Here is a 17,157-nt window from a genome sequence, read left to right as displayed (position 1 = left end):
AGACACCTTCTTCACAATGTGGCAGGAGACGGGGTAAGTATGTGAAGGAGGAATTGTCAAACATTTATAAAACCATCAGATCTCATGAGAACTCACTCACTATCATGAGAACAGCATACGGGGAGCCACCCCCATGATCCAATCACTTCCCACCACATCCCACAAATAACATGTCGGGATTATGGGGATTACAATTCAAGATGAGATTTGAGCAGGTGGAGACAGCCAAACCATATCATTCTGCCCCTGGCCCCTCCCAAATCATGTCCTCACATTTCAGAAGACAATCATGCCTTCCCAACAGTCCCCCAGAGTCCCAACTTATTCCAAAATTAACCCAAAAGTCCAAGTCTACAGTCTCATCTGAGACCAGTCAAGTCCCTTCCATCTAGGAGTCTGTAAAATCAAAAGCAAGTTTCATTACTTCCAACATACAATGGTGGTATAGGAGTTGGATAAATGCTCCTATTTTAAATGGAAGACATTGACCAAAATAAGGTGGCTACAGGTGCCACACTAGTCCAAAATCCAGCAGAGCAGTCATTAAATCTTAAAGTTCCAAAATAATCTCCTTTGACTCCATGTCTCACATCCAGGGCACGCTGATACAAGGAGATGGGGTGAGTATGTGAAGGAGGAATTGTAGGCTCCCACAGCCTTGGGCAGCTCCTTCATGGGCTGGCATTGAGTGCCCACAGCTTTTCCAGGCACATGGTACAATCTGTCAGTGAATCTACCATTCTGTGGTCCGGATGACAGTGGCCCTCTTCTCACAAATCCACTAGGCAGTGCCCCAATGGGGACTCTGTGTGGAGGCTCCAACCCCACATTTCCCTTCTGTACATGAGGGCTCCACCCCTGCAGCAGACTTCTGTCTGGACACCCAGACATTTCCATACATCCTCTGAAATCTAGGCGGAGGTTTCCAAACCTCAATTCTTGACTTACATGTACTTGCAAACCCAACACCACATGGAAACAGCCAAGGCTAGAGGCTTGCAGCTTCTGAAGCAATGGTCCAAGCTGTACCTTGGCCTCTTTTAGCAACAGCTGCAGCTGAAGTGGCTGGGGGATTAGGGAGGTCCTGGGCCTAACCCATGAAACCAGTTTTCTTCCTAGGCCTCTGGGCCTGTGACAGGAGGGGCTGCCACCAAGATCTCTGACATGCCCTAGAGATGTTTTCCCCATTATCTTGGCGATTAGTGTTCGGCTCCTTACTACTTATGCAAACTTCTGCAGTCAGCTTCAATTTCTCCCCAGAAAATGGTTGTTTCTTTTCTATCGCATCATCAGGCAGCAATTTTTCCAAACTTTTATGCTCTGCTTCCCTTTTAAACATAAGCTTTAATTCCAAACCATCTCTTTGTGAACACATAAAACTGAACACTTTCAGAATAATACTGGTCACATCTTGAATGTTTTGCTGCTTAGAAATTTTTTCCACCAGATACCCTAAACCATGTCTCTCAATTTAGAAGTTCCACAGATCTCTAGGGCAGGGGCAAGAACTCAGTCAGTCTTTTTGCTAAACCATAGCATGAATCACCTTTACTCCAGTTACCAATAAGTTCATCATCTCCATCCGAGACCATCTCAGCCTGGACTTCGTTGTTCACATCACTATCAGCATTTGGGCAGAAACCATTCAGCAAATCTCTAGGAAGCGCCAAACTTTCCCACATCTTCCTGTCTTCTTCTGAAACCTTCAAACTGTTCCAACCTCTGCCCATTACCCAGTTCCAAAGTCACTTCCACATTTTCAAGTATTTTTATAGCAGTACCCCACTCTCTGCAGTACCAATTTACTGTATTAGTCTGTTCTCACACTGCTTTAAAGATACTACCCAAGACTAGGTAATTTATAAACACAGGAGGTCTAATTGACTCAGTTCCATGTGACTGGGGAGGCCCCAGGAAACTTACAATCATGGCAAAAAGGGAAGCAGCTACCTTCTTCACAAGATGACAGAAGAGGGTGTGAGGGTGTGAAGGAGGAACTGTCAAACATGTATAAAACCATCAGCTCTCGTGAGAACTCACTCACTATCACTAGAACAGAACGGGGGAAATGGTCCCTATGATTCAGTTACCTCCAGTTGGTTTTTCCTTGACATGTGGGGATTATGGAGATTATCAGAACTACAATTCAAGATGAGATTTAGGTAGGGATACAACCAAAACATATCACCATTTTTATTCGAGCTCCTAACATCTCCATCACTTTGCTGATAATGTTTCAAGTCATTGGTTTCAAGTGAAACTTTGCAGTCTGTAAAAGTGTCACTGGTTTTAAGAGAGACTTTGAAGTCCTCCCAACTCCTGTCCATACCTACCTGATACCCAAGGAGCCCTGTCACCTGCTGCCTTCTTGGATCATTGGTAACCAAGGTTCTGCCCCCACAATCCATAGTCCTCAGGAGCATCTTTTGCTCACTGTGGATGACTGTGGCTCTGGAGACACTGGTGGATACTTACTTTACAGAAGACTATGAGGTCCACCTCTGTGAAATTGTGGACACATCTTTACAGTGGCCATTCCAAAAGGAAAGGGGGTAAGCCTGCCCTTTCTTAGCTGCATTACAGCTTATGCTGACGGTATGTCTCTTTGAGGTCATAGTTTCTCCCTCGAACAGGAATACTGCCTTTAGCAAACGGGTAGTAAATAAACTAGATTTCCACAACAGGTACCACTGTTCCTATGGCCAGAGTGTTTAAAGCTATTTTCATGTTTCTTTGTAGTAATTTTTCTTGAAAGGAACCCTGCCTTTTTCCATACAGCTGGGCCCTGTGAAACCATATTAATTTTTTATCAGATATACAATCTAGAAACGTTGTTTTGTTTTTCATTTTTTAATTGTGAGAAGTCGTGAAGGTACACTCAGTGAAGAGAGTGGTGTAACGACCCATATAACCTCTGCTTAGACGTAATTATTGTTAACATTTTGCTGTATTTGCTGCTTATATTTTTGTCACTGTCTGTAATACACATATCACGAAATTTTATTCCTAAACATTTTAAAATATACCATTAAAGTCTTAAGGCATTTTCTTACATAATCATAATTATCATGGTCATACATAAAATTAACAAAAGTTCCTCAACAGCATTCAATACCCAGTGTCCTTCATTGTCCTCAAGGTGCCCTTTACAGGTAGCTTGTTCAAACTTTGATTCAGTGTGGACATGCATTGCATTTAATTATCTTATCTAGGAAAGTCAGCCTCCTTTCAACACCTTGGCTGTTTGTTTGTTTCTCAACATTGATTGTTGACCAGTCTGAGTCCAGACTTTGTCTACAAGTAACCAAAGACCCAAATCAAAATGCTTCATAAAATATGGGAATTTGTTATCCTATGTAACAAAAAATCAGGAGGGAGGGCAAGGCCACAACTGGCAATCCAGTGGTTAAGCCAGTGGCTCAACAACATAATCAAGGTCACAGGCTTTCTCTTTCTTCTCTGCTATCTGCATCATGCTAGCTTTCATCCTCATGCTCATCCTATGGAAGTTGCAAGAGAACTGCAGCACTTTTAAGCATCTTAATCCCATATGTTTAGACAAATCAGAACATTCCTTCCAGTGCCCCTTTTATAGAATGAGACAAACTTTCTCAGAAGTCTCCCAGAAGGATTTTCCTAATATCTTTTTGGCCAGAATTGTGTTACATGCTCACTCCTAAACCAGTCACAGGCAAAGGGAATAGAGCAGCAATGACTGTCTTCAATACATTAATATTTACCCCCACAGGGGCTAAGGAGGGACCGAAACCACATGGCCTCATGACACCTGAACAATGTAGGTTATTTGTGGCAGTGAAGTGTGGAGGGAGGCTGGTGGTTAGGCAGTCAATTGCATTGCAACGAGTCTTGTCCTAAGAAGCCTTGTGTATTCTCAGTTCCACATAATATACATATTATTAAATTTTTCCTTCCAGATTTGGACATCAGTCATGCTCTTGATGCATATTCACAATGAAAAGCAAAAATGCATCTGATGTGCCTTATTTATCTGGCTGCAATGATCAGGGGTTAGTAGCCCACAGACTAGCTGTAAGGTGCATCTATATTATGACTGTCCAACGCATCCCTCTTCTGCAGTGTAGGGATGTACCTGCCTCAGTCCCTGTTTTGTTGCTTATAACAGAATATCTGAAAGTGGATAATTTATAAAGAAAAGGAATTTATTTCTTACAGTTATGGAGGTTGGGAAGTCCAAGGTCAAAAGGCCATCCTGGTGAGGGCCTTTTTGCGGGTGGGGACTCTCTGCAGAGTCCTGAGGCAGTGCAGGATATGACATGGTGAAAGGATGGAGCATGCTGGCTTAAGTCTCTCTTTCCCTTCTTATAAAGCCACTAGTTGCACACCCATAGAACTCATTAATCCAGTAACCCATTAGTCCTTAATTTATAAATGGATTAGTCCAGTCATGAGGGTAGAACCTATTTAAGGCCTTACCTCTTAACACTGTCACTTTGGGGACTAAATTTCAGCACGAGTTTAGGAGGGGACAAATGTTCAAACCATAGCAACATTTGTTTTGGGACAAATTCATCTCAAACCAGATGCTATTGGATCTGGTTTGAAACCACCGGATCCTTATTTTGCCTACAGCAAAATAGAGCCCTAAGACACCGATTCAACTGTTCACGACCTGGAGAAACCTGGTAGAGGAAGAGGGCAGTGAGAGAGGGAAGACAAAGCAGTCAGTAACAGTAAATAATCAAGCCACTGACGCTGTGTGCAGCTGCATCCTAACCCTGCAGGGGAAGCTGGGAAACAGTGTGGAACTTAGCTGGGAAGCATTGCACCTGAGGAGTCAGGGGCTGGCACAAGGGGAAGTAAGCGAGAACCTGGTGCTGGGTATGCATGGAGAACAAGACTATGCACCAGGATGAACGGCAGAGGGTGCGTACTGATGAGCAGTGGGGAAGACAATCTGGACGGGATGGGGCAGTCTGGACAGATACAGGCATCCAGAGGATAGACACCACTGAAAGTTAGGTTGAGAAGCTTGGATTCAAGTGGCAGGCACTTACATGCCATTGACACCTTCAGAAATGAGGAATGAAGTCCTGGGCTTGGATGGAGACTAAGAGCAGAGAGAAAAAGATAAAGGAGAAAATCATTTTGGAGATAGAATGAATAGGACCAGGGCCAGATCCAGGGCCAGACCCAGGGCCAGTTGACCCTGTAGTCACGCAGCACCCTGAGATCACAAAGGCTAGTACCTAGCTTAATGCTCCACTACTCCCCTCTTGAGATTCTTAATCTTATCTTTGAGTATGTTTTCTATGTGCAGTTTGATGATAAATGAAGCATGCTGTGGAGTGGGGGACCTTGCAGCCTTGGCTCACATGCAACCTACCTTCACCACTTCCCCTGCCCAAGCTGGCAGCACCACATCTAAGGTGAATGACAGAATGAGCCCCCACCCAGATGTTAGCTTGACCCAATGTGGAGGTCATGCATTGGCCATGGATTTTGCATTGCCTTTGGAAAGGAGGTGTGCCCGCCTGCCTCAGTTCCCTCACTCTCGGCTAGGACATGAATCCCAAGTTGGTGGGCAGGGAGTGTGAGGGTGGTAGCAGGATGCTTTTGAGGGTCTGCCTTTGCCTGTGGACTCTTTCCTTTTTCAGGAGGAAACCAGACATTAAATTACAAGAACAACAAAAACAAACATTAGCATTGCAGCTCAAGAAAGAAACCACTGAAGAAATGAAAAAGCTTTGTATTTTAGTAGCTTTAACAACTCTATTTTTCCTGCTTTTTGAAGAAAATGCCCCGATGTTTTCATTTGCAAGGGGTTTTGCAAATTATGCAGCCAGTCCTGGATAGGAATGGGTACCTAGCAGAGGGGGAAAGAGTGATAAATCAAGATGGTGCTAAAGTTTCAATGGTGGATGACGGGGAAATCTGACAAAACTCAACATGTTTATGGAGAGAACACAGAAGACAGGTGTGGGCTCAGAATTAGAGTGCCTGGATTCAAATACAGTGCTATTCAGCAGCAGCCTGTGACCTTCCTAGACAAATGATTTAAGCCCAACCAGTTTCATTTTTTTCTTCTGTCAAATGGAGGAAAACCAATATGTTACTTATTTCTCTCTCACTTCTTATAAGGATCCATGGAAAATGCTGAGCTTTCTATCTGCCACATGGCAAATTGGTATTGTTATTGGCCACCTGAGAGGTGCTTTTCATCTAGTTACAGGAGCTTCTGCATTCTGAGTCATTCATGGGTGCCAATATGCCTGATTGGAGTTTTCTGGCAACTTCTTCCCCATGGGACTTCACTTTAGCCAAGCCAGAAAGAAATACCATCTCCATTTTCCACCTCCGCCCACCTCCTGACTGCCTTCTATTTTCATAAACACAATAGCTTTGCTTCTGATGATTAATAGTCTTGGGGACTGGTGCAGTGGCTCACAGCTGTAATCCCAACACTTTGGGAGGCCGAGGCAGGCGGATCACGAGCTCAGGAGTTCAAGACCAGCCTGGCCAATATGGTGAAACCCTGTCTCTACTAAAAATACAAAAATTAGTCAGGTGTGGTGGCATGCACCTGTAGTCCCAGTTACTCGGGAGGCTGAGGAAAAAGAATCACTTGAATCCAGGAGGAGGAGATTGCAGTGAGCCAAGATTGGGCCACCGCACTCCAGCCTGGCTGACAGAGCGAGACTCTGTCTCAAAAAAATAAAAAATTAAAAAAAAATTGTATTGGATTTTGGACAATTCCTAAAGGAGGCTGAGAAGGACACCTTTACAGTGAATGGGGTGGGCCCACGCAGACCCTTCAAAAGATGTCTACAAGAAATACCAAGGCTAGCATTGTTGTGTGTGTGGAGAGCAAATGAGGCAAAGAAATGACTTTCAGCACTAGGCAATACATGGTAGCTATATCTGTTATGAATAATAATATGAAGAACTAGAATTGAAATATTAAGATTAGATGTGTTTCTACCTCATTCTGCCCTAGACAGCTAAATGCGGCATAATAACGTCCTCTCAGATAAATGTTGGCTATAAAATTCAGTCTTGAATCTCTAATGATTCGATTGGTACAATTACAGGAAAAAACCAAATCATAGCTCTGCTAAGGACCTGTGGAGTCCACTCAGTGTGACCTTTCATTTTGCAGTTAAGGAAAGTAAGGACTAGAGAGGTGCAACATCTTATTCAAAATTAAACAGAAACCCATCAGTATCATCCAACTAGAAGTTGATGCCATTTTCGTTGTATGTTATGTGAAACACGTATCTGTTAAAAGCATTATGATGATTTTAAAACACACCTGCACATTCTTTTAATTCTTTCCATCCAGAAGTTGAGCCTAGTTCTCCTTCCATTAAACCTGGGCCAATTGTAGGGACTTCACTGGTAACCAGTAGAATATAGCACAGCTTTTGAAGCTATGATAAAAGCCTCTACTGCTTCTGTCTAATTCTCTTGGGTCACCTGCATTTGGATCACTGAGCTGCCACAAGACCACCATGTTGTGAGGAAGCCAGGTCTTATGAAGAGGCCACATGAAGGTAAAACAGCTGATAGCCTCAGGTGAAGTTTCAGGCAACAGCCAGCATCAACTGCCAAACTGGGTCATGCTCCCCATTCCAACTTTGACTCTTCTCAGCTCAGCCCCCAGACATTGTGGAACACAGACAAGCCATTCTCACCGTGTCCTTCTATGAACTGCTTACCCACAGAATTTTTGAGCATAATAAAATGGACGACTTTTTTGCCACTGTGTTTTACGGTGATTTGTTAACCAGCAGTTGAAACAGGAGCAGTATTTTTGTTCTACTACAGGCTTTTGGATGGGAAGCAGAAAAGAAAAATTCATTCCTAGTCTATTTTACTTTCACTCAAGGCCAACTAAAGCCAGAATACTGTATTTGGTTTGAAAAGAGAAATGAAATAAAACCGGGCTCTGCGTTTTCACTTTCTGCCGCACAGATTCTTTGAGGAACAAATAGAACGCAACCCCAAGAGGCTTTTCTTTTTTAAATGTCATGAGATTTTTCAGAAGATGATAAACGTTTGCTTGGCAGTATAGCTCCCAAGCAAACATCAGTCAATTAATCACACATATACAACAGTTTTTCTGTGGAGAAATTTTTATTAAAAATACAAACACTTTAAATGCTAAAAATACTTTCCATGCTTTAAACATCTCTTAAAAAGTATCTGAAAATATAAGTAAACAAAGGGTTCCTCTGCTCTAAAGTACAATACAGCGGATTTACTTTTATAATGTAAACATCATGTTTTCTCCTAATGCTGAAAGCCAAGTAAACACCAAGGTGGGCTGAGGGCTTGTGTGGGTCAGATGTGCTTTTGGCAGCCACTGAGTTTGCCTGATGACAGTCTAGAGGGCAGGCAGACATAGTCAACAACACGGAAAACCAGGGCAGTGTACCCAGTATTTTTATTCCTTTCCTAGGGCTGCTATCACAAATCACCTCAATCTTGGAAGCTTAAAACAACAGAGATGTCTTATCTCATGGTGATGGAGGCTAGAAATCTTCAATCGAGGTGCCAAGAGGGTAGAGGTCTCTGAAGTTTCCAGGGGAGGCGCCTTCCTGGCCTTTCCGGCCTCTGGTAGTGGCTGGCAGTGCTTGACATGACTTGGAGCCACACCACTCCCATCTCTGCTACGCGGCGTTCTCCTCTGTGTGTGTGTCCATGTCTCCTTTCCTCTTCTTATAGGTACCTGTCATGTTGGATTAAGGGCCCGCCTACTCATGTATGACCTCATCTTTACTCAATTACATCTGAAAAGACCCTATTTCCAGATAAGGTCATGTTCACAAGTACCGGGTGTTAAGACATCAACCTACCTTTTAGGGACACACAGTTCAACCCACAGCAGTGTCCTAAACAAAAAAATCTAAATAAATGGCTGTGGTGGCAGGAGGAGATGACGATTGATCCGGGGCACCCCTGCTGCTGCTCTGCATGTGGCCTGAAGACCCTGGGTGTAAATACCGACTGGCTGTGAAGCTGTGCGAAAGTGATTCCCCTCACCAGTCTCAGAGTTCTTACCTGTGAGTGGGGGCCGACTGAGACTACTGGCCCTGGGCAGGCCCTGTGAGCACATCCTCCTGCGAAACGCTGACACCCAGGCTGCACCCCAGCCAACTGAACCAGAGCTTGCATGTTACCAGATCCCTCGATGATTCTGTGCACGTTACAGCTTGAGGCTACCTAACACAGTTCTTGGTGCATAATGATTTGCCAATAAATGCTAATCTCTTCTATTCATAAACACCACAAAAGCACTTCAGTAAAACAGCTGAGTTTACATTTAATTTAATAACTATGGACTGCAATAAAAGGGAGAAGGGAGGAAAGTAGGCCATGTTTAAACTAACTTCCTCCTCCAGAAGGAAACTGACTAACAAACAACATGCTGGGTGAGACACTAACTTTTGGGACTCTTTTGAATATCTCAGCTTTCTTTTTTTACTTAAGCAAAGATTGCTAGGCTGAGATGGGAAAAAGCCATTCAGAGAGAGGAGGTAGCTCAGACAAATTTTTGTAAAAGGTCATGTTAACTGAAAAAAAAAAACCAGGGGAGTTTAGAGATCATTAGTGTACAATTCTAATGAGAATTTAAATATATATGCATATTAAAATATAAAAACAACAACCAACCAAATAAAAATGCTTGGAAGTCATCTCTTCCCCTCTCTGAACGACAACAAAAACAAGCTGAAAGTCAATAACTTTTCTTAGATCCATCACAGAACTGAAGTGGAGGATAAATCGGCACCCTGAAAACTGAAGAGATGGGTGAAGAGGGAGAGCTCAGATCAGCTCGCTGGGGGCAGAGACCACTGCAGCTGGTGAGAACATTTGAAGGGTGCCGCTGACCAATCGCCAGGGGCTGAGGGTGGACTAACTTGAGAGTTAAAAACTCTTGGGGACACGAGAGCAGTGTTGTGTGACACACTTTGTTGTTCCTCCAGGAACCCCACCAGGTTCTCATGGTGAAGATACCCCACGTGTGGCCAGGGAGAAGGGAAAAGTAACCATTTTGAAATATGCCCAGATCACTCTCCACCACAAACACCAAGCCAGAGCTTTATCCTATGTGGGGCGAAGGAAATGACCCAACTGTAGCCCCCTCTAGCCTGCCTTCTCTGGCACGAGAAGAGAAAAACCATTTGAGAAACACTGGTGAAGGTCACAGCCCAGGGACATAGTCTCACTGAAACACTGAGACCTGGTCGTAGGATCGTGAACTGGTTCCCCATCCCACACCTTATCCCACATCAACAGGGCTCCCGTTTAATAGCAGGGTTGCAGCAAAATCAAACTTCAAGGACCAGACTCATAAGAAAAAGTTCCTAAGGAACCCATAGACAACAGGGGAGCCAAAAAGCAGGACAGAGGACAAATAAGCTTCTGACACATACAGCTACAAGGGACAGTAAGCACAACCTCACTTCTAGCCAGAAAAACATCAAACTTCTCACCAAAGGCCTGTCTACTTGAGTTGCCATAACCCAGTACATCATGTCTGGCTTTTCACAAGAAATTACAAGACATAACAGAAGGCATGGAAAAAAACCATCTGAAAAGATAAAGCAAGCATCAGAGTCAGACTCAGATATGGCAGAGACTTCAAAATCATTATATCAGGAATTCTAAGTAACTGTGGTTAAAATGTTAATGAAAAAATTGGACAACATGCTAGAACAGATGGGTAATGTAAGCAGAGAGATAGAGATTATAAGAAAGAAGCAAAGGAAATCTTAAAAGAAACCAAAACCAATTCTGTAACAAAAATGATGCATGCACCCTGATGGGCTCATGAATGGACTGGACACAGCCAAAGAAAGAATCAGTGAGCTTGAAGAGACATAAATAGAAACTTCCCAAACTGAAATGCAAGGAGAAGAAAAAAAATATTTTAAATGAAATAGAATATGCAAGAATGGTGAGACATAAAAGGCATAACACACATTAATGAATACCAAAAGGAGAACAAAGAAAGTGAAGGAGCAGAAGAAATATTTAAAGATTATAATAATGACTGAGAATTTTCCAAAATTATTAACAAAAATCAAACCATAAATTAAAGAATCTCAGAGCACATCAAGCACAATAAATACCCCCAAATCAACACCTGAGCATATCATACTCAGTCTACAGAAAAACAAAGACCCAGAGAAAAATCTTGAAAAAAACCTGGGGTGGGGGTGGCATGGTAGGGGACACCCACCCAGAGAGGAACAAAGATGGGCATTCCAACAGACTTCCAGGCAAGCGAGAGAGTGGAGTAAAAGATTCAAAGATTTGAAAGAACAAAAACCCATGTAAAATTTTGTATCCTGCAAAATTATCCTTCAAAGATGATGGAGAAATAAAGACTCAAATCAACAAAAACTGAGGGAATTTGTCACCAGTAAATCTGCCTTGCAAGAAATGTTGAAAGAAGTTCTTCAGAGGAAAGGAAAAAGACATAGGTCAAGAACTCTTCTCTACCTAAAGAAAGGAAGAGAGTTGGGGAAGGAATAAAAGAAGACTCTTAGGTTGTGCTTAGAAGCCCTTACTGCTGACAGTGTTGAATTTTACCTGTGTTCTTAGAAAACAGAGGAGGCTAAGAAATTTCCCATCCTTTGTGTTAGAGGAAATGACTTAACTTCAAGATCCCTCTTCCTTGTATTACTTAAATTAGATTCATGGAAGCCCCCTGTATTAGTCTGTTTTCATACTGCTATAAACTGCTGAAGACCAGGTAATTTATTATTTTCAATGGCAAAAAACGCAATTACTTTTGCACCACCCTAACATAAATGAAAGATTTAATTGACTCACAGCTCAGCATGACTGGGGAGGCCTCAGGGAACTTACAATCTTGGCGTAAGGCCAAGGGGAAGCAAGGCATCTTCTTCACAAGGTGGCAGGAAGGAGAAGTGTTGAACGAAGGGAGAAGAGCCCCTTATAAAACCATCAGATCTCATGATAATTCACACATTATCACGAGACCAGCATGGGAGAAACCACCTCCATGATTCAATTTCCTCCATCTGGTCTCTCCCTTGACAAGTGGGGATTATGGGGATTACAATTCAAGATGAGAATTGGGTGGGGACACAAAGCCTAACCATGTTACCCCCTCCCCGCCACAATTTACTTATGACAGGCCAGACATGGGCCTTCCAAATTCTTATTCTTTGCCTCATAAATTAGCTTAACTATTTTTCCCTTGAAATTAATGGAAATAAAATGCTTGTTTATTAAACTTTGGTTAAGTTTCTCTCCTTTCCCCAGGTCCCAGAACCTTGGCCCACCATCAGCCTAAGCCAGTCTTCATCCACTCCTAACAACAGGCTGGCCTCCAGAAGAATGTTCCCTGACCCACTATCCACTCTTGGGACCCCTTCATCCACTTCCTCACATCCAGTTCTTTCTCAACTTGTTTATTCCTCCTATAAAAGAAAACCCTTTTGCCTAACTCTTGAGATGCCTGCAGATCTCATGTGTAGAGTGTTCTATTTATTACAACAGTCTCCCCACACCCCACCACCATCCAACCTCTTCCAATGATACTTTTGAAGAAAATCTCTCCTAAGTCATGGTTTATTTGACACTGTAAATTTGGCCTCTCGCTTTGGCCTGGTTCCATGTCAGAGCCTGCCAAGCTCACACTCCCATCTCAGGAATCAGCTCCAGTCACCATCCAGTCCAAGCTGAACCAAAGGAGCTCACTTTTTAGCTAGAGAGATGAATATTAAATAATTAATGAACATTTTTTTTTAAGTTTATTTTCATTGTATTGAGGTTTTCCTTTAAATTATTGAACACACTTATATGTCATTTTTAAAACTTACAAATAAAGTGCTGCCAAGGAGACAACCTGCCAGGGGACTGGGAGTCAGTGGGATAGGGAGAAATGGGCATAAACTGGGTGTCAGACAGCTCAGGAAAAGTTAGGTAGGTGAGATTCTAAGAAACAACACTATAGAGAACGGGACCACGGTGCCCAAGGACTCCACCTACACTGTAAGTGTAGACATAACTCTCTGAGCAACCAAGATGGTATTTTCCATTAACAAGGCAATCAATACTTACGATGCTTCGTGGGCATGTTGCAAAATACATCTCAAATTTTGAAAAGTTGGCAAAAACAATTGAGGATCGGTAATTTAAGAATTAGGAGTATATTAGTCCATTTTCACACTACTATAAAGAACTGCCCACGACTGGGTTACTTATAAAGGAAAGAGGTTTAATTGACTCACATTTCCACATGGCTGAGAAGGCCTCAGGAAACTTACAATCATGGCCCAAGGGGAAGGGAAAGCAAGGCACCTTCTTTTTAAGGCGGCAGGAAGAAGAAATGAACCCAGGAGGAAATACTGCGTATAAAACCATCAGATCTCATGAGAACTCACTCACTATCAAGAGAACAGCATTGGGGAAAACCACCCCCGTGATTGCATTACCTCTACTTGGTCTCTCCCTTGACACATGGGGTTTATGGGGATCACAATTCAAAATGAGATTTTGGGTGGGGAAACAGCCAAACCATATTAAGGAGGAAAGATACATTCATGAATCTCCTATTTTTTACATTTAGACTGTTCTTTGGAATGATCTGGATTTGAATGATGTGTTATTTATATTTGGCTATCCTAATTATTCAAACATGAACTGAAGAAATACTTTTATTGGAGAAGGGAATGGAGGAGGGAGGCAACTAAAAATTTTAAGAGTCTGAAAACAAAACAAAACAAAACAAATGAAGCCAAACTTATACTCAGGATAAAAAACCATGCAATTCTTTTCTTTCAAGGTGTATTCGGCATATATTTATCGAGGTTAGCTAAGCCATAGGGTGTCCGTGGACAGAAAACAGTCAAGATGCCTAGAATTTGGATTCTGGTCGCAAAAAATAGTCAATAAAGAAAGACATGAGAAAATAAGGTGAGTTCAGGGAGTGTGAAATGTCAAGATTTTGGTAATTACACTATAAAATGCAGGTATTAAATATGTGTGTTCCTTATTCCTTCAATGCCTCCTCAGAGATAATCTCTGGTAAATTAGGGACTTTCATGCACATTTTTTCCTTTTTTTTTTTTTTTTTTTTAAATGGAGGCAGCCAAAAGACACGGCCAGAGCCTGAGCAGGATCAATATCATCCTCTTTTAAAAGCTCCACAATCCCCTATACACCTACATCCAATCTCCAGTGCTCTTATAAGAAGAGGACAGACATACAGTAAAGATGGAGACAGGGACTAAAAGCCAAGGAATGCCAGCAGGCACCAGGACCTAAGTGAGAGGCAGCAAACAGATTCTTCTCCAGAGCCTCCAAAGGAACCAACTTTGCTGACATTTGATTTTGGACTGCTGGACTCTAGAACTGTAAGTGAATAAATTTCTGTTCATTTAAGACATCAGTCTGTGGTACTTTGTAGGGGCAGCTCTAGAAAATTTATACCTAACTCAATGGAAATAACTATCTTTATCATTAGACATCATTCTGGATTATATATATATGTAACGTACATACATATTAAAATTCCAGATGTATCCATATATCATATCATATATTCATACCATCAATGGACATATAAACCACATATCTCACTCCCACTGGTTAGATAGGTACAGATATGTACAGACAGATGGTTAGATTGACAGAAATATTTCTATTATAATGGGGGTAATTCTATACATTCTATATTAAATGTGATTTTACTTGAATGTATCTGAAGTAAAAGAATAGGTCTATCCTTCTATTGCACTGTTTTCCTATTTCTGTGCTAAAATCTTGTCGTTCAGTTTATTCAATTTTGTATAGAGCAAACCCGTACTATTTGCTATGCTCTAAATGTTTGTGTCCCCTCCCAAACCCAGATGTTGAAATCTAATCAGCAATGTGATGGTATTAGGAGGTAGGGCTGCTGGGAGATGATGGTATTAGGAGGTGGGGCTGCTGGCTCCGCCCTCATGAATTGGATTAGTTCCTATCTTAGTCCATTCAGGCTACTATAAGGCTACCTCAGACTGGGTCATTTATAAACAGCAGAAATTGATCCCTCAGAGTTCTGGAGGCTGGGAGTCCAAGATTAAGGCACTAGCAGATTCAGTGTCTGGTGAGACCTCACTCTCTGCTTCATAGTGACACCTTCTATGTCTCCAGATGGTAAAGAAGGGGTGAACAAGCTTCCTTGGGCTTCTTTTATAAGGCCATTGCTATGGCTTAAATGTATGTGTCTCTCTAGAATTCCTATGTTGGAGGCTAAAATTCACTATAAGAACATTAAGAGCTGAAGCCATTTTGGAAGTGATCAAGAAATGAGGCTCCATCCTCTTGAATGGGATTAGTATCCTTATAAAAGAGGTTGACAGGAGTGTCCTAGTCCCCCCTGCTTTTTTTTTTTTTTTTTTTTTTTTTTGCCCTTTTGCCTCCCATCTCTTCCCTCATGTGAGGATACAGTGTTCGTCCCCTTCTGTGGACCCAGCAACAAGGCACTGTCTTGGAAGCAGATAGCAAGCCCTTATCAGACACTGAATCTGCTGGTACCTTTATCTTGGACTTCCTAGCCTTCAGAACTCTGAGAAATAATGTCTATTATTTATAAATCACTCAGTCTAAAGTATTCTGTTATAGCAGTGGGAATGGACTGAGATAGGCACTAATTCCAGTTATGAGGTTAGAGCCCTCATGACCTAATCAATATCCCAAAGCCCCAGCTTTTAATACTATTGCACTGGTGATTAGGTTTCAACATATGAATTTGAGGGAACACAAACTTTCAGATCCTAGAAGTGCCACTGAAAGACAGCTCAGAGAGCTAGCTCGCCCCTTCTGTCACGTGAGGGCACTGTGAGTAGGTGCCTTCCGTGAGTCATCTGTAAATCTCTGGGTCCTCACCAGCGACCAGATCGGCCGGCAACTGGATCTTGGATTTCCAACTTTCAGAACTGTGAGAAATAAATTTGTTATTTATAAGCTGCCTAGTTTATGGTATTTTGTTACAGCAGTCCACACAGACTAATACACTTCTCTTGTTTCCAAGTTTTCTTGATAATTATGTGATCTTCCACATAAAACTTAAAATTAATTAGTTCTAAAACACATATCCCCAAGAGAATTTGGGACTCTCATGAGAATTGCACTAATTTTGTAATTTGACTTGGGAAGAATTGACAATATTTTTGATACTGACTACTCATCTAAGAATACAGCATGTTTTACATTTACTAGGGCCTTATTACTGCCTTTTCAGTAAAGGTTTATAATAAAGATTGTGTAACTTGTTGAAGTTTATTCCTAAATCTTTTATGGTTTCTGTTGCCATTGTGGAGAAAATATTATTTCATTTTTTAATACGTTTTTGCTTATTCAAATAATTCTGGTTATTCTTCTACTCAGTTAAGCTTTATTATTGCACTCAATTTTAAAATTGAGGCACCTAGATTTTCAAGGGTTCCTGTCATCTGCAAATATTAACGTTGCCTTTTCCTTTTAGGGCTCAACAATGACACAGTTTGTTGTACCACATAGGGACGAAGCTTTTCGTGGCTACGGTTGAGGAGGTGCTGGTTATGTGCAAGGGCTTTGCACAGTATGACCTAGGTGCACGTCCCTGCTCTGTCACCTACTAGTTGTGTGACCCTTATTTAACCTCTGTGGACCTCAGGGTCCTATCTTTGAAACGGGAATAATAGTAGTACTTAATTCAGAATTGTAAGAATTAAGCACTTGTTAATACATTAAAGCATTTAGAAGGCACATTAAACCCTATAGTAAGTAAGCATTAGGCTACAGTCATCAAAACCTGCTGCATACTTACCTCCTGCAAGTCTCATAAGCACTTCAGAAAGTGTGGTATCTCCATTCTACGAACGAGGAAAGTAAGCTCAAGACAGCAAGTGCTGAGTGCAAGTCACTTGGATATACATTTTAGGGCTGCCCCGCAAGACCAGCTCCTAGAAGATAACGCAATCAATCAATTTCTGCGAGGCAGGACTTAAATCGCACTAAAACGTGCTTAATTCATTCAACATGGCGTTGGCACCTTACCAGGAAGGAAAAAAACGGAGTACGCCAAGGCGAAAGGGAGAGCCTCCATGTACTGCGTCTCAGGCTTCCGCCAAGACTGACGGAAAAAAACGAGTTCACTCGGAAGCGCTCGCC

At 42.0% G+C, this 17,157-nt stretch overlaps 1 long non-coding RNA gene across 2 annotated transcripts; it reads right to left on the bottom strand.

Moving 5' to 3' along the window:
- Positions 1-274: 274 nt before the first annotated feature.
- Positions 275-17,119, bottom strand: LOC126940634 (uncharacterized). Of its 2 annotated transcripts, XR_007720846.1 has the most exons (3): positions 17,044-17,119; positions 16,814-16,949; positions 275-8,710 (listed from the first exon to the last, which is right to left on the bottom strand). It is a non-coding gene; the product is annotated as an uncharacterized LOC126940634 (long non-coding RNA). The 2 variants fall into 2 exon arrangements; XR_007720845.1 differs by lacking the exon at positions 275-8,710 and having other exon boundaries at positions 13,625-16,949.
- Between the last annotated feature and the right edge of the window lie 38 nt (positions 17,120-17,157).

This window comes from Macaca thibetana, chromosome 17, assembly GCF_024542745.1.
Source record: "Macaca thibetana thibetana isolate TM-01 chromosome 17, ASM2454274v1, whole genome shotgun sequence".
Lineage (NCBI taxonomy): Eukaryota > Metazoa > Chordata > Mammalia > Primates > Cercopithecidae > Macaca > Macaca thibetana.
The sequence above is the reverse complement of the archived record's forward strand: the minus strand, read 5'-3'. Positions and strand labels throughout refer to the sequence as shown.